The sequence below is a fragment of the Halichoerus grypus genome, chromosome 13 (genome assembly GCF_964656455.1).
Source record: "Halichoerus grypus chromosome 13, mHalGry1.hap1.1, whole genome shotgun sequence".
Lineage (NCBI taxonomy): Eukaryota > Metazoa > Chordata > Mammalia > Carnivora > Phocidae > Halichoerus > Halichoerus grypus.
In genome coordinates, this window is record NC_135724.1 from 93,790,741 (window position 1) to 93,814,867 (window position 24,127).

The 24,127-nt window shown below is 48.4% G+C and overlaps 1 protein-coding gene across 5 annotated transcripts in view; it reads right to left on the bottom strand.

Moving 5' to 3' along the window:
* RIMBP2 (RIMS binding protein 2) overlaps nucleotides 1-24,127 on the bottom strand; it is a 205,254-nt gene that overhangs the window by 145,359 nt on the left and 35,768 nt on the right. For 4 of the 5 annotated variants that reach the window (XM_078061140.1, XM_078061143.1, XM_078061139.1 and 1 more), the window contains exon 2: nucleotides 14,452-14,586. The gene's annotated coding sequence lies outside the window, so the exon portion shown is untranslated. Of the gene's footprint in view, nucleotides 1-14,451; nucleotides 14,587-19,837; nucleotides 19,943-24,127 lie in introns of those variants that run through there. The other variant, XM_078061142.1, reaches the window with a different exon arrangement.

Sequence of the window (24,127 nt, forward strand, 5' to 3'; positions counted from 1 at the left end):
GGAGATGCACTTCCCTGCCCGCCGAGCCCACCCGTGAGCCGGCCAGGAAGCCTCGCAGCTTGCGCCCTGCTCCCCGACAGCATCGTGGGCTCGGCCGCGCAGGGACCCTTCCTATGTCTCTCTCTGCTTTGCAGTTTTTAATAAACAACACATGATTATTTTACACTCTGACTGTCACCTTGTTTTCTACAATAATGAGGCACCAAATGCCTCCGGGGAGAATATGTGCCCAGCAGTTTGCTTCAGACCCCACCTCTGCCGGTTCGTTCCCCGAGGCTTCTTCAGCCTCTGGCCCCCGGCCCCAGGGCGACAGCGCAGGTGACGTGCACAGGTCTTCCCTGTCCCCGCCCGAGACATGTCCCTTCCTCCCCAGAAAGTAAGCTCGCTATGCGAGAAGCAGGGGCGGCGGTGGCTACCCCGGGTGCACCTGAGTCCCCGTGTTGACAGGACAGTTTGGACGGCGAGGGAAAGACAGAGGAAGGAGTGTGGGGGGATGGCACAGGAGGGCGGGAGGGCCATCCGAGCGGGCCGGGGTTAATGCGGGATGGCACCCCTTCTCCCCGACCCCAAGTCCAGAACCTAGCACTAACCCCCACCCCGAGGATTACAAGAGCCGCCCGCTCCGGTCCTGCCTCAGCGGACCCCGAGGGGGCTCACAGCAGGCCCCCCGCCCGCCTCTGGCAGGAAGGCCCAGCTCCCTGCGGGCAAGCAGGGCCCCCAGTTTCTGACCGACAGGTGCGAGTGAAGTCCTTCCGAAGGCTCCCAGGGGCAAACAGGCTGCACCTCAGGGGTGACCGAGGAGAATGGGTGTGGGGAAGTCACAGTGGCCTGGGGCGGGGGCTCGGGGGCCCACAAGGAAGGATGCAGCCCCCGGGACGGGAGACCGCGGGCTCGAGGGCCAGTGGGGCAGCCGTAAATACCACCCCCGCCCGCCCACTACGGGTTCCATATTCCGTGAGGAAACACAGCAAGCTCCGACTTGTAATACACAGGCCAACAAACCCTGGAAGGGCCTGAAGGTGAGCCACAGGGGCTTGTCTGTGATCACACGATGGGGAGAAAGTGGGGAGGGAGACACGTGGGTTGCCGGAGCGTGTGGGGTCCGGCATAGGAATCCTGGATGGGGAACTGAGCAAACATGCCTAATAAATACAAGGAGCACATTTTTCATGGACAGCAACGGCCTCTCCCCGCGGTGAGGAGCACAGGTTTCAAACCTCTGCCCACCTGCCGGCAAGACCCCGGGGCTCCGTCCAGACCAGCGAGGCGGGGAAGCCCCCCAGGGGAGCATCCCAGCCCCCCTGCTGCCCTGACCTTCTGCTCTGGACAAAGGCATCAGCTGTCTCCCCTTCGATAGGCGTGACTCTTACTGCCTGGCGGGTGAGCGAAGGACTCCCTCCAACCTCACTCACAAACGTGAGCAGAGGATGTCTCCTGTCAGAGGCCAGATGCTCTGCACGTGTCCCACAGGACGGGTGGGGAGCCGTGCAGGGAGGTCTGTTCTATACCAGCCGCCCGAAGAGGACCAGACACACGCACAGACACGCACACACGTGTGCACGCACATCCTCGGTCTCCCTCGCTGGCTGCCCCTTCTCCCTCCTCCACCCCCTCCCTTCCTCTGCCTCTCCATCGGCCCATCTCTGGCTCTCGCCATCCTCAGTGGGGCTCACGGCAGAATCACCAGAATAACCACCACAACAGCATCTACTGAGCCTCACTCTTTTGTTCTCGAGCCCTCTAAGATGAGCACTCTCCTTAAATCCATTAAACCTCAGCTGTTAACATCCGAGGAAACGAGCACAGTAAACCCACTCACCAGTCGATCAAGGCCTCGGAAGCACCTACCATGTGCCACGCAGGGCAGCAGCGAACAGACAGGCAGAGGCCCAGGACCCGCCCTGCCCGGTTCATACAGGGCAGGGCCGCATCGGGGAAGACAAGGTCGCTCTCTCTACACATCTCCACGAAGCGGCAAGCAAAGAGCTGGGCAGGAAACAGGACCAGAAGACGCGAAGCAAGGAAGGGGCAGCTTTTTTTCCCAGCGTGGAAGCCACAGAGAGCTTGACGTCCAGTAGGGAAGGACTGCAGCACCAGCTCGTATGGACACTGGTCCCCCAGACCTGGTGTCAGCTGCCTGCCCGAAGCTGGGGTGCTGGGACCCCACTGCTCCTCGAAGAGTCGGGGGCCAAGGCTGGCCCCAAGGCCTTTCCGGGCTCTGCTGCATTTAGTTCCTCCGAGAGAAGCATGAAACTGTCCTTAAACACGCAGTGACGTGAGGTTCGGGGACACCAAAGCATAAGCCCACGTCCTGTAGCTGGTAAGAGATGCAGCCAGGATTTGAACCCAGGTCTGTCCACGTCCAGACGGCATGTCTCCCTTCAGCAGACTACACTGTGTTTTCCTAGCAAACACTGCCCTGGGGGGCGAGCTGGGAGTTCAGTAAGAGCTCTGGTCTAAAGACATGCCGGTTCCATCTGTGGGCAGAAGTGACGGGTCTCATCCTGCATCAGCTTCACTTAATGCTAGAGCACAGCATTGAGGATTCAGAGGCGGAGACTGGGCTTGGCAGGAAAGAGCACCCGGAGATTCTGTGAAGGGCGAGAGGTCGGGTAATGTCGTGTGTGTTGGTTAGGACATCTTAAGTTGCTAAGAACAATGAAAAGGGCTTCAGGTAGAGCTAGATCAAGTGGCCAGATAACAATGCTCAGTGTCTTCCCATGGGTCTGGGCTGCCTTCCTCAGAGTTGGCTTCAACACCTCACTGGGCACATGATTCCAGGCTATCTGCTGATAGATCCAGGCATTTTCAGCTTTCTTACGCACACGCAGCAGGAGTGGAGAATACCTCTATGGCAGAGTGGCAACAATCCCAAAAGCCGCTCTGATTGGACTGACTCAGGCCACACGTATGGTTCTGACAGCATCTAGAGGGGCAGAAAGCACCTGACAGCCGGCCCAGGTCACATGCTCCATCCCCAGAGTCAGGGTAGAGTCCGCTTCCTGCAAGCCTCGTGAATCAAGAAACTACAGGGAGTCCTGGACTGGCCCTTGCAGACCTCCAGCACCCCCTGCCTATGACACCACTCCCCTGGAGGCCCATTCATCCATCCCAGAAGAATGTGGGCATGAGCCACCATGTGGCTCTCGCCCTTTGGGTGAGATGCCCCTAGTGGAGGCAGAATCGAGGAGACTCTCCCTCTCCGGTCCGATGCTCCCTTACTCCACGTCTCCACCCCTGCAGACAGAGGGGGCCAATGCCAGGAAGGACCTCCTAATGTCCCTACAACAGTTGGTCTCCACATTACTCACTGGCACAGGGCCCAGCCCATGGCGGGAGATGAATCCCCCTACGATATACCTGTTCTTTTCTAAGGGGTAATTAACAGGCTAACATTTAACCCAATTTTCTCTGAGAAGGACTTTTTGTGTTGACCTGATTAAAGAAGCAGGAGATGTAATTAAGGGGAAGGACAGGGTGCTGATTACAAAAGAGGCGTGAACGATTATGTGGACAATAGATTAAGCCCCATCACCGACACAGCAGTGGGCAAACAAACTGCTAACTCAGGGCCCCGAGAACATCATTAATTCTTCATTTGCAGAATTGCTTTAGGGATCTGTGAGCTTCTTAGAGTTCTAAAACGACCCAGAGATCTGCAAATCAGTTGATAAGTACATATTTTTCTAATCACTGGGCAACATCTCCAAGATGCCCAGACAACTGAGCTGTGCCCACTCTGCCGAAATAACGGAATTTGTGTACTTCCTATTAATTCAGGACTTGGGTCTGTGTGTAAACCTGTGAGGACTCAAGGCACCTGCTGTGAACGTCAGAGCGTACACACTTAGCCTAAATGCTTGATATGGCCAAGAGCCCCCTCTGCCTACTTTACTGAACCTCCAGCTGAGACAAGAGCCATCCCACCTTCGCTGAAGGAAAGGCATATGGCGGGCACGGGATGGGTCCTTCATGGCACCCACAGTATTTTCAGGTACACACCTGGCAGACATTTCAATAATCATTGATTTACAGATCATATGATCATCATCAACTTAATATTCTCTCTCCTATTTATTTTTTTCAACAAGAGGCCTCTGTTGGTGCCAAAACGTGTTTGACTCTCTGTACCATTTGGGTGGAAGCCTGGCTGGTCCCCAGAATCCAGCTGGATCTGAGTACCAGTGTTGCTTTCCTTATGTTGACTTTAATCACTATTTTTTTACCTTGTATTTCTAGCAGGTTGTCCCACTTAATCTGGTGATATATAGTTTCTTTTTCAAATAGATTCAAACAATACCCTAATGGTAAAGAAGACAGAATAGTATCGGAAGCGGTAGTGAAGTTGCCAAGAGGGCAAAGGTCAAGGAGGTGGTGATTCTCACAGATAAATATCTGTGAAACAGTGAGCTCATTATCTATCTTCCAAGCCCGTAGGTTTCGAGCCCCCGCTCTAAAGGTCCCTAACGATCATGCTGGCTTCCCACCTTCTTCCTATGCTGGTTGCACGGCTAGTTACCACTTTTCTGAACCCATGTGGCCATCTTGCGATATCAGATTCATTCAGCAGCTAGTCGTGCCTTGGTCGTTCCTAAATCTTCCACACTACACAGAGCAGGAGTGCTGGATAAAGTCTGATAATTGAATTGTTCCCTCCACCTTTACGAATTCAACCTCTTCTCCAGGGCCTCTGGTCCTCCTCCTCCAGGAAGCCCTCCTTGGTCGCCCTGACCCAGAGTGTCTTTATCTCTATGAAGAATCTGTCTTGGCTTGCTCTGCATGCATTCCCCATCATTCTGGTTCTAATATCCCAATTTCCCTCTGGGAAATTGCTGCTCAGTGGGCACATGACCCCAGCCTGGCCAAAGTGCCACCTGTCCTCAGCCAAATCATTGTTCAAGGAACAGACCATGTCTCGGGTTAATTGCCCAGCTTGTCCCTTCAGAGATGATCTTGGGACTTCTGTTGAACCATCGGTAAGAAGCAGCTTCTTTTCTTCTTCCCACTTAAGTTTGCTAGGAGAAGAGGTCAGCCTAGAGCTGCTGGTGGCCACCACATGGAAAGAGCCTGCTGAGAGGAAGCTGCTACAGAAGAAAGGTGGGGCAGGAAATGGAAAAAGACTATAACCCTGATGATGTCACTTCAGCCTCTGGATCCAACCATGCCTGAAATCCTTCCTTCAATAAACACCCTGTTTTGCTTAAGCCAGACTGAGTTGACTGTTCCTTCCTTGGAAACCAAAACAGTTATGGCTAACCATCCTTTGAACCCCAAAAGTCCATCTTATCTGTACTTACCCGTTTGAACAGAGAAAGATACTGTGTCTCTGTGACTTCACACGACCTTCTTATAAGGATACCAGCCATGGGATTTGGGACCCACCCTCATCTTAACTTACATCTTCATTATGTCGGCAAGGGCTCTATTTCTGAGTAAGGTTATATTCACGGGTGCCGGGGGTTAAGATTTGGACCTAACTTTATTTGGGGGTGGGGTGTACAGAATACAACCCCTCACACTACCGTCTTGCCGTTCCTGGGAACGTAGATGTCAGGACAGAGGCAGCAGCTTCGGAGGCAGGAAGGAGAGAGACACACAAGCTGCACAGGTCGGTGACGTAACGGAGCTCACCTGAGGCCCACGCCACACCTGGACTTCCCTTTTGCCCCCCCTCCTGGAGTATTCTTTCTTGTTTAAGCCAACTGGAATGGGTTTTCTATTGTTTTTAGCAAGACGCACTCTAAAATGGGCACAGTTGCCCAAGTTACAGATCTCATGAGGGTGGGATGGTCTCCCCGAAGCAGGACGGTTTCTGGGCACAGTGACCCCCAGGGACTCAAGGTCCACCTGCCCTCTCCTCTCTGTGAAGACACACAGACGGGCTCCTCTCCACGCTTAGCTTTTCTGTCCTAGACGTCCCTCGTGTGGGGTTTGTTCAGGGCTCCCGTTCCTCATCCCAGGGGGCATGAGCCGACCCCTTTCAGCCCCCAGCTCCCTGCCCACCCCCGGGGGGCTTCGCAGCTTTACACACTGCTCGGCCACATCTGAACAAACATCGTGAAGGTGATGGGATGTCACAGAGGAGCGCAGGTAAAAAGCCTTCTTCAAGAGCGTGGAGGGAGAAATATTTTTTACAGCTTCATAATGTAAATAACCTTGAAGTGAGAATCCCAGTCACATGAGGCACGTGGAAGGCTGTGAATGAAACGGGCAGAGGAGATTCTTCACTCACACCCACTGTCAGGGCGACACAGCCCATCTGGGGCGGGGAGGCAGGGAGTCTGAACCTCCACCCCTGACTTTCATCAGAGAGGAGTCTGTCTAAAAGCCACAAGTCCACAGGCTTCTTGCTGATGCAGTTGCTATGTTAAAAAAAAAAAAAATTACCTTGTAGGAAGCTACCTGCAAACTATATATCAAATTGGCAAAACTGGAAAAAGAAGTATGGCCTCCAATGGGTTATTTTGCATCCAATCAATCATCCAAGTACTCAGCAAGCTTCTGTGCTCATGATGTGTCAGAGAAACATTCCAGTTGCCAGAAATACTGAGGAACAAGGCAGAACCCCTGCCCTCACGAGGTGTACATCCCGCAGGTCCCACAGACCACAGGCAGACAGATGGACAGACGTGGTTTCGGGTAGCATAGAGCACCATGGAATGAGCTACCTGCCCCACAAAACCAGTCGCTGCTGCTCATGATCGGGGGCCTGTGTTCGTCTGTCTCTTGTAGGACTGAGATAATGATGCCCTTCACTGACCACATCCCCGCTGGTTCCTTAGTTCCTTGGGAAACACACCCTCCACGCCCTGAGAAACCTACACCTCCCCGGTTTGCAGAGTGGAGCTTTTGCTGGAGTTAACCCACACCGACCCAGTGGGGGACGAAATCAAGGAGAGATTTTAGAAAGCCATCGTTCTGGATTAAGGGGCCCAGGATGCTTTCATGGGAAGCAGGAAATGCACAGGCACCTCTTTCTAGAGTGACTGATTAGGAAGGATCCTTAATCTAACAAAGCCGTGTCATCATGGGAACCAGACGTAGTCGTGGCCACGGGTTAAACATTAAGCTGCACCTGTAGTAATGCTCCCTCATCGGTCTCCTCTTGGAATCCAACGTCCCTCTGTTTGTCCCAGGCCGCTGGCTGGGCCCCGCTGAGAACGTCTGCAGTGAAATGCCCAGTTGCCTGGTTACTAATTGGTGACAGGGACAAGCCTGGGCTGGACAGCAGATCCAAAATGCCTGAAGGCTAGACACAGCGACCGGACGGGGTCACTAAGGAGGTGGCCTGCGGGTGGCACGCTGTCCTTGGCCCTTTGTTCCCGGGAGCAAACAAAGGGCCACGTGGGACAGAATTCTCACGGCCGCCGAGCTCTTGGAGGCATCCCGGGCCGCTCACAGCGACACATGGCCTGGCAGCATTTCTCTGGAATCTGCCCCCCACCCCGGCGATTCACTGCAGGAGATCAGGAGGCTCCCCGGTCCCTGCGACAACAGGGCGTAGAGGACCGTGGGCCTCACTCACCTTCCTTCCGGCCACGCACTGCGGCCATGCTTTTGAAGGGTCTGCTGAGAATGGCAGGCGAGGTGCCCCTCCCTTGTTTCTCCAGCCTAGCCTGGCCACCAGAACATCAGCCCCTTGAACTTAGGTCTTGAGCAGAGGGACCCAAAGACCAACAGACTCCCCCTGGCAGGATCACGCAGAAGGACCATCCCTTGACGCCTGCCCCTAGATTCCTAGAGCCTTCACCTTCCTGTTGTTCCCGCTAGAAATCCTCTCGAGCTAGAATTAGATCATGCTGCTAGCACCCAGAGACCCTGCGTTGGGGTGCAAGGACTGCTATAACAGAGCTCCCCAAACAGAAATCTATTGTGTCCCAGCTCTGGAGGCCCGAAGTCTGGGATCCAGTCCAGGCCTCTCTCCCAGCCTCTAGTGGTGGCCAGCAGTCCGTGGCCATTCCTTGGCTTGTGGAAGCATCACCACGAAGTCTCTGCCTTCCCGTTCCCATGGCGTTCTCCCTGCGCACATCTCTCTGTGTGGCCAAATCTCTCCTTTTGTAAGGATACCAGTCCCACTGGATCAGGTTCCACACAAATGATCTCCTTTTAACTTGATTACCTCTGAAAAGATCTGAAGTCTTGGGCGTTAGGACTCCAACATCTTTGTGAGGAAACAGTTCAACCCACTGCAGAGTGATCACCCCAGACAGCCCGCTGAGCACACGGGAACCTCCGGACGCTGGCTGGCTGGCTGGAGAGGCATGCAAAGGCACAGACGCCTCACGGCAGGAAGAGGTAAACTGGCGGTGAAGAGGGAGCACGGCCGTTCTTCTAGAGGGAGTGATTACCCTGGTAATTACTGGAAACTCTTGAGCTTGATCACAGGGCTCCAGGAAATGGGCCTTCTGAAAGATGAGTGTTAAGGTGATAGACTTTAGGTAGATGCCCTCCATGACCGCAGAGCAGAGAGCCCAAGCCGTGATGGTACAAAATTCTGCCTGCCTTTCTGAGCCTAACTATAGATGTGTCAAGACAGTGGGGAAGTAGCACCCAGCCTGTGAACTCTAAATCCGTGATTGAGGGGCTCTGATTAAAACTGAAACCAACACAGAGGAAAATGACATTCCCGAAACATTGTTTGAGCTCCTGGATCAAGCCATTCCTGAAGTTAACAGTAATCTCTCTTCAATTGTACCAGTCCACTAACTCTCCCTGACAAATATGATAGCTTAGAGCATAGTGCCCTGAAGACCTTTCTTAGCTACATCCACAGCCTCCTTTCCCTACTCTGTAGGAAAAAAAAGGAGCCAAGTAAACTTCATTGCAAGGTCTGGGTTTGCCAAGAGACCAGAGTGAAACAGCTGCTATCAAGACCCAAATGCCAGAGCTGGAAGTGTGAGCTTCACAGCAGCTCCCGAAGCCCCTGCCAAGCACATTTGCACTCCCTTTTGCTCTCTCTTGCCCTTGCGGGAAAGCCAAGGGCCGTTACCACACAGGCCGCGTGTGCAGATGGCCCTCCAGCGTCACCTGCTCACCCTGACAGGCCTGGGGCGGCACCGGTGATCGTTCGACTGTAATTGGCACTAAGATTTCGATATCAACAGAGCCCGTTCCATTTTGTGTTGTCTATTAAAAAAAGAAAGAACGAAAGAAAATGGAATTTAAAATACATAATTGCCTTAGTCATGAAGAGTAATGACATTAAGAGACGTTTTAACTAGATATTTCCACACAAACAACATTACGCCGAGACAGTCTGTCCCGAAACCCTGACCGTAGGCGAGGCCCTGGAACCTGAGGGGGTGGTGACATCTGGGGGCTGTCTCAGCCACGGTCCTGGGCACGGGGGCCACTTGCAGCTCACAAGGCTGTGGCCGCCTCGGTTTCCCCAAACATCACGAGTCTTGCCATTTCTGTGTCCCAACTACTAACTTACTCTCTTTCCGTAAACAAGCACATGTGTTTTATGGACAGAAAGATACTGAAAAAGAAAACTTTAAATTGCCACCATGAAACCACTGGTTATGTGATCAGTTTTTTCTAATAAGTAATTCTATTTTTTTCCCCTATAAATATATGACTGTATCTGGGTCTCGTTGGCTGCTTTTGTCTATTCTGTAACCTGTAGAACATTCTAGAAATACCGCTGGATTTTGGTATTGCCATCACCAACCCAACAATCATGGCCCGGCAGTCCGTCCCAAGCCCATCCAGACACAATTCTCCGCACCCTCCAACCCCACTGGCTGTTCCAAGAGCTCCCAGCTCTGAGCAAACAGTTCTTGCCTGCCAACCCCAGGAGGAAGGAGCAATACAACTTATCTGAGACGCAGTGAAAGAACAGATGGTTTGGGCCAAACTTCCAAGATACGGATAGGTCATTTCCTTCCCGCGCCAGTGACTCCTGGCCTCTACAAATATTGACTGAACGCCTACGATGTGCAAAGTCAGGAGGTTAGACCACTCGCACGCACACGAATATGGAGCAGTCCCTGCAACTGGGCGGATTCATGATGCACGACTGAATTTAAAAAGCAGATTATGGGGCACCTCCATGGAGCCATCGCTGAAGCAACTGACACTTGATTTGAGCTGAGGTCGTGATCTCGGGGTCGTGAGATCGAGCCCCGAGTGGGGCTCTGCATACAGCAGGGAGTCTGCTGGAGATTCTCTCTCCCCATGCCGCTCCACCTGCTGGCCCTCTCTCTCTTTCAAATAAATAAATAAATCTTTAAAAAAAAATAAAAAAATAAAAAGCAGATTATAATGAAAACACACACACATATTCCTGCTTTTTAAATTTTAACTTTTCTATGTATTTCCATGCATGTACAAATACATGCACATTTGCAGAAGCTCTAGAGTAATATGTATACAGGTAAGCACGGATGAAGATGCCGCAGCAGCAATGTTGGTTATAGTTAAACGTGGTTAGGTTCATGGCTGGTTAGCTGGCCATAAGTAGTTAGTTAAACATATGCATGTTAATAAAGGCTAGCTAGCACTGAAAGGCACTCAGCAGCAGGGCAGACCACCCAGAGCCCCTTGCTGTTCGACTGCACACACAGTAAAACTGTTCACCACCGACCCCTGTGGGCAAGCAAGACCTGAGAGCACGCACGCACCTGGAAGACCGCCCCAGCCAAGCGGGGTGAGTCCATGGTGTGTCCTGTCTCCAGGAGTCCCCCCAAAACAGAGGAGCCCCACTGCCCACAGTGGACACAGCTGGATGGCACGCCTTGCACTGACTTCGTACCTTCGCTGTCTGGCTTCCCCATCACCCTCCCAAAGTTTCCCGGCATCGCCTTGCAACTAAGCCACTTCGACTTGAATCCCTATGTCGGGTTTGCTCTGGAAGGACCAAGCCAAGACATTATGGTAAAGGGATACCATTGGATAATATGCAGAAATCTTTAAAGAATGAGGTAGTGTGCTGATAATATACTAATATGGAAAGATCTCTGAGAAATATTCTAAAAACAGAAAAATACTAATCTGGGGTGCCTGGGTGGCTCAGTCATTAAGGGTCTGCCTTCGGCTCGGGTCATGGTCTCAGGGTCCTGGGATCAAGCCCCGCATCAGGCTCCCTGCTCGGCGGGAAGCCTGCTTCTCCCTCTCCCACTCCCCCTGCTTGTGTTCCCTTTCTCACTGTCTCTCTCTCTGTGTCAAAAAATAAATAAAATCTTTAAAAAGGGGCGCCTGGGTGGCTCAGTCATTAAGCGTCTGCCTTCGGCTCAGGTCATGATCCCAGGGTCCTGGGATCGAGCCCCGCGTCAGGCTCCCTGCTCTGCGGGAAGCCTGCTTCTCCCTCTCCCACTCCCCCTGCTTGTGTTCCCTCTCTCGCTGTGTCTCTCTCTGTCAAATAAATAAATAAAAAATCTTTAAAAAAAATCTTAAATAAAAAAGAAAAATACTAATCTGCAGAAAAATCCATATGGTTTTCTTTGAAGCTCATTAATTGTTGACAGTGGTTAGCTCAGTGAAAGGGAGAGAGTCAAAAGACACTTGGGTTTTAAAAATCAAATGTATCAATTTACTGCTTGAGCAATGAAAAATTCATTGTAAGAGTCTCAGGGCAGAGAGTATGCATGCACTTGGTCACACACACGCATAAATGCGTGTACACACACCATATAGACACCCATGTTGTGTGTGCAGATGCATCCACATACCAAGACATCGTGTCTGTGTGTGTACGTGTGTAGACATGGGGGATGGGGGGAGGTCTGAAAATTTGGGAAGGAAATACCCAATCGTGCACAGTGATTGCCCACGGGTCTGCATGGGTTTGAGCTTCTCACCTTGACACACCTCTGTGACACATGACTCCAATGAGTATCTACTGCCCTTAAAATCTGACAAAGGAACATGATTTTCAAGATGCTGTCACAGACCCAAGCTTCGGCGAAAGCGTTGTTGGTGACATAACTTCCCCAATTCAGGGCATAAATAAACACTTTAATCATTTATTTACACCGAGGGGCACTGACCCCCGTTTGGAGGGATGGACGTAGTGGTGTTGAGAATAAAGATCACCACAGATTTATAGGTAAAATGCTGCCCTCAGAGAGTCTCAACCCTGGCAATCGTTAAGGCGTGTTTAAGGTGGTTTTAACTACCTTCAGACCGAGGGACCTCTCAGCAAACCTCCTCCTCTAAGTCAAACACGCTGCCCCCACTGAGACTCACTGGCTAGACCTCCTGTTTCGAAAAGTCATGAGGACTCTATTTTCTAATTGCTCTCCCTTCATGGTGAAATAATTCAAACATTCCATTCCCTTCCAAAGTGAGAACAAGAGCTAAATTTAAATGCAATAACTTAATGATGCATCTGCAATCCCGAGCAGCCAACAATCTATCAGAAAAAAATAAAAAAGATCAGCCCATTCCAAATATAGGAAAGATTCACACACATGCATATCACTCCTCTCTGTAGCTTTCAACCCCTGAACGACCAAAATAAAAAACATCCAAAAAAGTATTAAGCTCTTGAAATAACCTGCCTGTTAGCCCTAAGAGAAAAGAGTAACTTATGGGCACTGTAGGCCATGTAGAATAAATGAACTTGAAAGAATTATACACCAGTAATCACTCAGCTCAGATACATCCTCTTTGAAAGTATTACTAATGACACAACTTGTATGTGGAGGGCATGCTGATAAACATCTCTCATTATAAATGATATCCACTGAAGAAACAGACACTGTTATATTGATAATGATGAAAGAGAAAAGGTTTGGGAATATTTTCTAGGCATATTCCTATCTCCAAGAGCCCTGCATTTACTAACTGAATGACGAAATGTTTTTGGCTCTGTAGTAATGAGAACAAATGGTTACCAAGTACATATCCTATATCTGAAACAGCTGAGTTTCACACACAGACTCTTTCTGCCTCCTGCCAGAAAAATGAACACATAAAATAGAAATCAGGGGATTGGGTGTGAACTTAAGACTACTGAACATATACTGGCTGAGTCCATTCCTACCACCATCATCACCAACCCAACCATGATCACTATGATTTCCACCACCATCACCATCACCACCATCACCATCATCACCACCATCACCATCACCACCACCACCATCACCATCATCACCATCATCATCACCATCATCATCACCATTATCACCATCATCATCACCACCATCACCACTATCACCATCATCATCATCACCATCATCATCATCATCATCATCATCACCATCATCACCATCATCATCATCACCATCACCACTATCACCATCATCACCACCATCATCACCACCATCACCACCACCATGACCACCATCACCCCTATCTTCACCATGTCCACCATCACCACCACCCCTACCATCCTGTTGACTGGAAAATGAGACTCGGACCCATTATTTTTTCAGGACCAACCCCAAAAGCAAGTCTAGGCAGAGGCACTAAAGGTTCAGCTTGTTCACCTTCTGCTTCATGCTCAAAATGCTTGACTAACAACCATGGCAACCACTGCCTGGGCAGCCACTTACCACATGACAGATTTTTGCAGAAAGAAGCAGCTACTATTCCTACCCCTAAAGTCATCTCATGATCACATGATGTGATCACTGCTCTGTGTTTAGAGCATGCCTCCACCCAAGAACCCTCAAACCAAATAGTGAATAAAAGAATGAGCAAGTCGGCCCAGATTTCTCTCCTGAACACTGGCCTTGGTCATCTGCTAATTTCCCCCTGTGTTTAGGTGTAACTCAACCTCAAAACTGAGCTTCAGTGCAAAACTGAATCTGAATCTTACCCATAAACCTGATTCTTTTCCAATCTTTCTCATCTGAGCAAATGCCGCTTCCCCCTTCACTATGTTGTCTCTGCCCATGATCTGAAAGCCATGCTTGTCATCCCTTCTGACCCCTCTTCCTGTCCAGCCCATCACAATGACTGGCAGATCCTCCTGCCCCAATGCATCTAGAAGCTTTCCATTGTCCCTCACCTCCACCACTAACACTGTGGTCCAAGGCACCACTACCACTCATCTAGGCTACACGGGGGCCTCTGAGTGCTCCTCGCTACCATACTGCCCACATCCCCACACAGAATTTGGTGCAATCAATTTAGAAGGCAAATTTGATCATGTCACTCTCTTACCTAAAATCTGCACTGCTCATAAGATTTAAAATCCTTATCCATAACCTATAAGGTTGTGAATGACCTCTCCCCCATCTGCATCCGGACAACCCCTTCTCACGTATTCAGCTCTTTCTTGCCCCTGGACCTTTGCACTGCCATTCCCTCAGGACACTGCTGTCTCCACAAGAGTACACACAGTTGTTTTATTCACCATTCAGCCCTCCCCAGCTAACCGACACATAGCTGGCATTGATAAACATGTCTTAGAAGAGACCATTAAACAAAGAAGGGATGGATACAAACCCCAACCGGCACAGGAGGATAGAACGTCAGAAGGAAGAAAGGACAACTCACCAAAGAGTTCTACCGCTGGGTTCCTTGTCTCAGGACACAAAGTGGGAAATTGCCGAGTGGGTCTTCCAAAGGTTGGGTCTGATCAAATGCGTCTTCTGAACCCACAGGCTTCAGGTATGATGAGTCATTTCTAAACTGTAAAAAAAAAAAAAAAAAAAAAAAGTGTATGATCTTCTGTCATAAAATAATGGCTTGTAAGTTGGCTTTTCTGCCTCTTTCAGCTTCCTCTATGCCTCAGATTCAGAGAAAGTCAGGGAACACACTATCACGTTCCAGTTCATAGCACTGAGAGGGCTAAGTAAATGACAGAGCTGAGACTTAATACATGGCCTTCCCAGCCTGACACTTTTCTTTCCCTTCAACCAAATTTCCCGGTGTAGAACAAGGCAAAAATATATACACACCACAAAGCTTTCATGATGCTTTGAGTAAAATTCCAAGCTCCCAAATGTGCCAAGAGAAATTGTGGGTAAGGCTAATTATCCCTCCTTGTGTAAGTGTGACATGCCATTGCTGATGGCAACAAGGGACACAAAGGAGACCACAAATCATCCAGGCATGCTCTAAACATATCCTTAATTAGATAAATATGACTGATGCTCCATGGATTACAAGAAGTGTTACCATAAGTCAAATTAATGAATAAAAAGCAAGATAAAAACCAATGAGCTGCTTGTAGCAAACTCTCAGGGAATTCCCATCTTACCACCAAATATTTAAGAACTAGAAATTTCTATATTTCAGTAGATCTTCAATTGACATAAACAATCAAAATATCAGAAGTTCTTTTACTTCTCTCTTATTTTGTTAATAAGATGTTTTTAAACTTTGTAGAATCACAGAATAAGATAAGTTGAATTTTCTTTGGTTTTATCCAAAAATTTGTAAGTGTCCAGTGTCCAGAGTAATTACGTGGGTGGGGGAAGAACACTTTGAAGCAATTTGGGCTTCAACCTGAAATTTGGAACTGGAAAACAGTCTGTATGAGCAAAATTCAATTTCTTGCAATATAGCAAGCATTTTCTGAGTACCTACCAAGTTCCTGGCAGTTGTTAGACCCAAACATAAATAAGAGTGAGTCTTTCCAGGACCCACAGTCTGACAGGCGAGGCCAGAACATGCAAGTATAACTTTATTCAAGCTAGACTTTAATAAGATTTAGAATAATGTGCAGACAAGATATGAGGGGAAGATGTCCAGACAGGAGATTGGAGTCTTATTTCCTGAGGCAGTTAATGACAGAGTCAGGACACAGAGCAGCAGGTAGAGCTCAGAGCAGTGAGGCACCATAATGAGCACCTGCCTGTGTAGACCCCTCCCCAGACCACATGCCTAATGTAGGTAGTTGGGCGTTTCCCCCCATGACTCTCAAATGAGGCAGGAGACTGGAAATTTCATTTTGGTAGAAAATAATAATCACAAGCAAAGACCTTCATATAATGACATTAGGAACTTAAACCCCAAAATGTTCAGTTCCCTGCAACTACCCTGGAGTGAACCCACCATGAACAAACTCCACTGGCATCCACCAAGCCACCTAGACCTCCCTTCAAAGCCAAAGACCAACCAAAGATTACTCACTATATTAAAAAAGCCCTCCAACATGGAAGATTATAATCTAAGTACATAAAAATAAAACCCAGAAGAAGGAGATGGTACGGGCAACCTAACAAAACCTTATAAACAGAAAGAGAACAAGATGCTACAAAAGGAGCAATGAAAGACAAAAAGGATTCTTGCAGATGAAAAAGATAGTTACCAAAATGGAATTTGATTTAAATGGCAGATGTGGAAGATAAAGTTAAGGAAATCTCCTAACATGATAGAAAATATAAAAGAAAGAAATATTTTAAAGATCAATCCAGGAGGTCCAACTTTTACTAATAAGATTTCCAGAAAGAGAAAATGTACAGAAATTGTAGGAAATATATAAGAAAAATTTCTCTGTTAAAGGATTTCATGAGTGGGCTACAAAGTGGATGAAAAGAAACCACATCAAAGAGCATCATGAGATTTGAGGAGATAAATGATAAAGAGAAGATCTTAAACACTTCTAGTTTTAAAAAAAAGTGGAATTTTTAAAAGGAACAAGAGTAGGTTAGGGCATCAAATTTCTCAGCAGCAATCTTGGAAGCCAGCAGAATGCCTTTAAAAATCTGATTGAATATTATTTCCAATTTAAGATTCTATACCCAAAAAGCAGTTGATCAAGTGTGAGGACAAAGGAGAGATATTTCCATACGTGTAAAGGATCATAAAATTTGCTTCCAATGTATTCTTTCTTAGGAAATTACTGTAGGATATGCTGCAGTAAAATAAGTGGGGAAAACCTAAAAGAAAAGCCATAGAATCTAAGGAACAGTAGATCCTACTACACAGTGACAAAGAGAAACTCCAGGGTGACAGCTGAGCCTCAGCTCTTGAGTAATCAGTTTGGAGCAAGAAGACAGAGGGTTTTACAAGTAAAGTATCATGTGAAAAGGAGACTTGAGAAAAGTTTTTGATATGTCAAAGAACTGGGAAAGAATTTTCAGTATGTGGATTGTAAATGGCACAATTAAAAATGAGGCAATTAATAACTCCAGGAAAAGTAAAAAGCCATGCAAGGAAAGAAATGTAATCACGGTCACTAATTGGTTCTAGTTAACAATATATACACAATAACAATGTAAACACTCATTACTGTCTTAACTAAAGTAGCAATTTAACTGTATGTGTAGGTTGGAGGTGGGGTCTAAAAGAACCAAATCTTCATCTACCACAGGACTTCGGAACCTCAGCTCTATAGATATTTGGGGCTAGATATTTCTTTTTTTTTTTTTTAAGATTTTATTTATTTGACAGAGAGAGACACAGCAAGAGAGGGAACACAGGCGGGGGAGCGGGAGAGGGAGAAGCAGGCTTCCCGCCGAGCAGGGAGCCTGATGCGGGGCTTGATCCCAGCACCCCGGGATCACGACCTGAGCCGAAGGCGGACGCCCAACGACAGAGCCACCCAGGCGCCCCAAGGCTAGATAATTCTTTAGTGTGGGAGCTGTCCTGTGCTTTATAGGATGTTTAGCAGCATCCTTGATAGTAACAACCAAAAGCCAGTAGCACAATCCCCACCCCCAAGTTGTGACAAACAAAAATATCTCAGACATGACCCCTGGGGGCATAATTACCCCTGCTTGAGAGCCACTTATCTACCATAACAGAAAGTGCTATTTCTGACTTACAAAAATTGACAAGTCAAAAATAACAGTGTAGGCATATTATTTAGGACTGTTGAGGTAATTTAAAGAAGAAATTAATAGAAGTATTAAAAGTAGAGTGAAGGAACTGGGCAGTGAAAAGTTGACAAGGTAGGAAATGGCTGGTGTTATATACCTGTAGCCATTATTAACTTTTTAAATTGTGTGCATACACTCTAAATTTTAACATGCAGTTGGAGCTCAAAAAAAAAAAAAGGCATACTCATGTCTATTCTGGGAACTCACTCAAGTCTTCATGTATGAATCCTGTTTCAAAGGAAATCTTACACTATTATATTAACTCACTTGGTATGCTTACGTCTTTTCTCAAAGTTGCATGAAACAAATAGTTATCGAGTAACGTCTTTTCATAAAATATCTGTATGCTTCCCAAAATCATCTGGTGCAACATTTTTGGTCCCCCTACTACATTGTGGGAATGACTGCAATAAGCGATGAAAGGCATGGGGAGGTCTTGCCACCCAAACAAGTGGGCCAAATGGAAAGTGAGTCCAAGCACAGAGATGTCCAATGAGAGCCCTGCCGAGCAGAAGAACTACCTCCTTTTGATACAAATCACCAGAGGCCTTACAGCCACCAACCTACACCCTGTCTTGTCCCTCTAAGGAATTGTGTTCTCTCAGAGAAATAGTTGAGGATGACATAAGAAGAAAAAAAAAATAAGGATATGGAACAGTGTGGTAACTTGCGAGTTACGAAAATATTTCCTAATTCTATAAAAAAAGAAAAAAATCTCAGGTAGGACAATAATCCCTAGCCTCTCTGCATTTAGCAAATTTTGGTTCTCTCAGAAGAGATTAAGTAAATGCACCTCTTTTTCTCCGTTTGTCTTCCTGGGCTCTGGGACTCCACTTCTTCAACCACCCTCCACCCTTTGCTCTCTGGCCCTTCTCCTGCCCCCTCCTCAAAGGGGCTAAGTGGTTCCACTGTGTCTCCATCTCAGCAGGCTGACTGGAGAATGTGTTACTGGTTACACAGCATGAAGAACTGCCCTATCTGGTTACATGTGAAGTATGATTATTATTAATTCAAAAGTGGTCCAGCAAGATAATGCCTTTGAGGGATTGTGTATAACCAACTCTAACGACTCTAAGTGAAATTGAATGGGGAGCTCGACGATCACTTCATACAAAGTTTTAATTAACAGTGCTGTTTGGGCAGATAGAGAAAGAAAAGCAATGATTTATGGATGCACATTTTACTGCTGCCTCCTCAAATGCCAAACAACATAAAACACTGCCCACCAGCTCTACCCCATAAACATGTTCATCATGGATCCAGAATAAATCCTTCCGCCATGAGGGAAGACCCAGTTCTTGCTCTTTAATGTTAGGAATAAACACTTCAACCAACTATTCACTACAAGGCTCTCCCTACATAGAAAAGATGAAAAGGAATCCACTGGTCTTACAACCAGCATGAGCTTGTGACATTTTCACATTTATTATTTCAACGAATATTTGACGTCTACAGACTGAAAATGCCACAATTATGTTTATTATCTAATTACATTCATTATCTGAAGGCTTCACGATGCTAAACCTGGTCTCATTAGCCGGGCTGAGAGAACTGGAAAACGCTTCCCAAAAATCAAATACAAATCAAGAGTGAAAATTTCCACTGGAGACATCATAACTTTGAAAATGTACTGCTTTTGACGCCAGTTATGGGATGGTTAACCAAGCGGAAGCGGACTCAGTTTCAAGGGGAACAGACTTCCCATGGGAGTGAGGTTGCGTGGACGCGCCGTGGGACGCCCAGCCCCGCAGCGGGTGAGACTCCTCTGCCTTCCGTGCTGAGAGGCATCGTGTTGGGAGCATCCTGCTCAGTTCACCCAGTGAACTGACCCCTGGGCCAGAGGATCCTTCCTAACCTGAAACTGGGGCCTGGGGACAGGTTCCGAACGAAATGCCACAGTCATCTAAGTCACAGTTAGGACCCAGCAGCTTTAGGACCAGGACTTATGGCCAACTGCAAGGTTGCCAAATACCCTGCCCCCCTCCATCTCTCAATCCATGAGGGCACTTCGTCTCCAGCCTCGTGCCTCCAGGAGGCTGGCTTTCTGCTTCAGTGTCCAAGCCGTATCTCGTGAACCCATCAGACTCTTCCCCACACCCAGCAGGGGTACTTACACGGTGCCGGGGGTCAACGCACTAGTGGGGCAGATGCAGGAGCTGGGGCCTTGGACGGCACCAGCTTCCTCTCCCCTGCATGCCAGGCTCTCTGCTGCCTCCCAGCCTTGTGCTCGGCATCAAGCTGGAAGACTATTTACTTATTCATGGGCTGCCCGAGCCGGCCAGGAACTGCTTTGTGTCAGCTGAATAGGGTGGTAATTCAATCTCCAAATGGGAACTGTTCAGCACAGGGCATATCTGTCATAATGAGTCACGCAGATGAAAAGAACACGGCTTTCAGAGCCACTGGTAAAAGTTGTGTTTTGACAATGGGTAGTGTTATAGGACACAGCCTTCTTTGCCTCGACATCTGAGTCTCCCCCCACCAAACAGTCCCCGTGAGATGCATGACGGAGAGGGAGTTACCAGTGGGGTCGTATGCTTGGGAGAAAAAGCAGGGATTGCAGAATAGGCTCCCCACTCCCTTGACAGAAGTACGTACATTTGGAGAGACAGAAGGTAGAAATGCTCAGGAATCAGCAAGAAAAATGAACGGACAATGAAGCCAGAGGAAAGTGTCCAGCCGTCCCCAGGGTTGACTGTGGTTTGGGGCTTTATATATGCATTATCACAACAACAGCAAGGTCTCTAGAAACCCTGGCACTAAGAACTCATGGAGTCTAAAGAACGGCCCCACACATACAGCTAAGAAGAGCCAAGTCGGGAGGGGGCCCAGGCACCCAGGCTCCCAGAACGCCTCCCCTAGTTCTCCCTGTTGCTAGAGCTCCTGCCCTCCTGCAACAGTTTCTCAAGATTGTAAGACCTGCACTTCATCTGACGTCCTTGTTTCGGCCACAGGAAGTCTCTCTACTAAGCATCCACACCTTCTCCTCCCCATCCCCAGGCCCCTGCGACAAGCCCCTTCCTCTCTCCACTCCCTCACCCACGCGGCTTGGACTCCGTCCTCGTTCTCAGGCCTTAGCAGCCCAGAGAAACCCCCCCCCTCAGTCGGCCAACAGGCCACTTTCCCTCCCCGCCCGCACGGCTGCTCCGGAACCACAGGTCAGGCAGTACCTGGACTTACCACAGGCCCCCAGCAGACCGCCGGCTCCGAGAGGGCGGGGACCACGCCCCTCGCTTTCTGTGTTGAATTCTAAGCCCCCTGCATGGTGTCAAACCAAAGCAGCTACTCAGACGTTTGCAGAAATAGCAAATGAATGAAGCCTTCACTGCCAGTGGGCCTTGGAACATGCACCAGTCAGGATGGGCGAGGCCACTCTATAGTAACAAACAACCCTCAAATATCCGTGGCCTGAAACGACAGAGGTTTATTTCCCGCCATACTCGGTGTCCGTGGGGCACCAGCTGGTGCTCTGCTCACACTGTCCTCACTCTGGGACCCAGACTGGTGGAGCCAGAAATAGAAAATAGGGCAGTGTTTGTAGTGGTGAAATAAGACGTCCACACTACACGGCCCCTGGAGTTCTGCACGGACACGTTCTGCTGAATTAGTCTTTGCATTTTGCCCACGCTGCTCCCCCTTCCTGTCATCAGGTCTGACGCAGACCCACCCCGAGGAGGACGCTGTGCCCAACGGTCCCAACAACGCACACGGCGTCCACCCCCACCCTCCCCGCTTTGCAATGCTTACTGTCAGTGCCCCGTTAGAAAGTGAGTTCTCTGAGAGCAGGGCTCCCATGATCTCATTTCGCAGCCCACCGCACCCCCAGACACAGAGTAAAATGCTCCATAAACATTTGTTGAATCAAAGGATGAATGGATAAAATAGTATATTACGCTGAAGAAACCACAATATTTTGGTGTGATTAATTGTAAAATTAGTGAATTCAAGAAGCAGTCCCACTAACGTGAAGGTAGTATAATATAAACCCGACTCTGGGATCATGTAATACGAGTAACATAACAACAACAGAAGTTTCGGGGCACGTATATGGAATCCTGAAATTAATGAAGGTGGAGGATTTGTTAAAGTATTCTTGGCACTATTTGCTGGGAGAAATTATTTCTAACACTTGATCAGAACCAATCCTAAGAAATCACAGAATGAGCTGGGGCTTTGGCAGCTTGGAGTAAATATTCTGCAGTGATCTGTGTCTGTTCTCCTCGTCAGTGTTCATCCAGCGAACTTCTCACCTAGACGTGGATCGTCCACACACAGCTCATGAGAATGGGGAGGAAGAAAGTGCACGTTACCAGTGCCCCGTATCACGTGAGCTCTTCTGACTTTGCCCATTAATATTTTCTTAAGGTGTTTTGATTATTTGGTGAACTTGGTGAATGTGTTAGCACTGGATAGATGGGTTGAGGAAGTTGGGTTTTGCAGTGAGCAAAATGACCACAGGTTATAACAACCCCTGAGATTTACCCTCCACCCCCGCTTTCCTTAGTATAATGACATAACCAATATCTATTCACTACAAGATGGCATTTGGTGAATAACTTGGAATAACTTGTAAGTTATTCACTTCACGTCCAAAAGCACAGACATCTCAATGTCTCACCCTCCTGATTTCTCCAGGGTCTCCCTGGATCAATACATATTAAAGCTGCCCATGTTGGAATATCCCCCTGGTTGGGATCTGCTGGAAAGAACCTTCACAAGCAACCAAGGTGTCTTCCAGCAGGTGGACAGATGAACAACCTGAGGCCCGGCAGGCAGTGGAATGTTACTCAGCACCAAGATGAGAGGAGCTGTCGAGCCCTGAAACCCTAAATACACATCACTAAGTGAAAGAAGCCAATCTGAAGAGGCTAAATACCAAATATGATTCCAACTCTAGGACGTTCTGGAAAAGGCACAACTATGGAGACAGTAAAGACAGTAAAGGATAATTATTTGCCAGGGGTGGGAGGAGCGAGGGTTGAACACTGAGGATTTGGGGCCAGTAAAGCTACGTTGTTGATCCTATAACGGAGGATCCAGGTCATCATACATTTGTCCGAACCTGCAGAATGGACAACGTGGAGTGAGCCCTAAGGTAAACCATGGCCTCTGGTTAGTAACAATGTATCAATATTGGCTCATCAATTGTAGCAAATGTACCCCACCCACAACCGATGTGAGCTGTGGGAAGATTCTGGGCTGGAGGGACAGGGGTCCATGGGGACCTCACTTTCTGATAAACCTTTCTGTAAACTGAAAACTCATTTTTTTGAAAACATTTATTAATTTTTTTTCAAAACTGACCCAAAAAGCACCCCACCGCCTTAACTGCTATTCTTGTGTAGACAACAAGCATCTACGCCAGCCAGGGTCCGTGGATTTATTCCTCTTTACCTCATTGGGCTCATCCGGACATGCCGGGTGGGATGCCTGCTGTCTGGGGGCAAGGGTTTGGGACGACTGTGCCCACTGCTATACCCGTGGCCCTTGGAGTGGCGCCTGGCTCTCAGACAGGACTTCGTAACTAGTGGTGCAATAAAAGATTTCATTTTCTTGTGTTTCCGTTTGGCCCTGAATGACAGTCAGAACATTATCAAGTGAAAATTGAAAGCCTAGATAAAAAAACCTCCCCCAGGAAAAGCAGTCGGGCTGCTACATTCTCCAGAGACGCAAGTCAATAAAGTAATTCTAGAGAGCCAAAGACACTTGGATGGCTCCATAAATTAGCCGGGGGCAAGGGGGCCTCCGCGTCCGGCGTCTCCGCCCCAGGTGTGCATGCCCCGCTGCTGTGGCCTCTGTCCTTGTTGGTCTGAATGATGAACCTTGAGCCACCTGCCGTTTGTCCGGATGGCACAAGGCGCCCGTGGGCTGTCCACCGTCCTGGGGGTTTCTCCTGGTTTCTCACTGATCCTAACCAACTCGGTCACGTGGGACGAGGCAGAGGGAACCAGCTGTCGGGAAAACCTCACCGTCGCCCAGAGGAAAAGGCGCTGAGAGCAAGAGAGCAAGGCCACCCCCAGGACACTGTGTACCTGTGTTCGGGGCCCAGAAGCAACGCCTTGCATTTAATTAAACACGTTTACCGCTCACAAGCAATTTCACCGGCATAATCATCTCCCGTGAAAATTGATTTTGCTCTCACTGGAGGCCCTTGGACAGCCACACGTGGAAGCCTCCATCAGGATGAAGCCTTCCCTCAGCCTAATGTCGTCTTCATTTCCAAACTCAAGTTAAAGTAGTGTTACTTTCTAAAATAAAATAATTTCAGTAAATCGATTTTCTCTTTTAATGTTAGCTGTTCATTATTAGTGTTAAAACCAGCAGCTCACATTCGGGCACCCATTTTGGACCAAGACCTGTTCCCAGCATGTTACATAGAGCGTCTGCTTGAGTCCCCAGGAGCT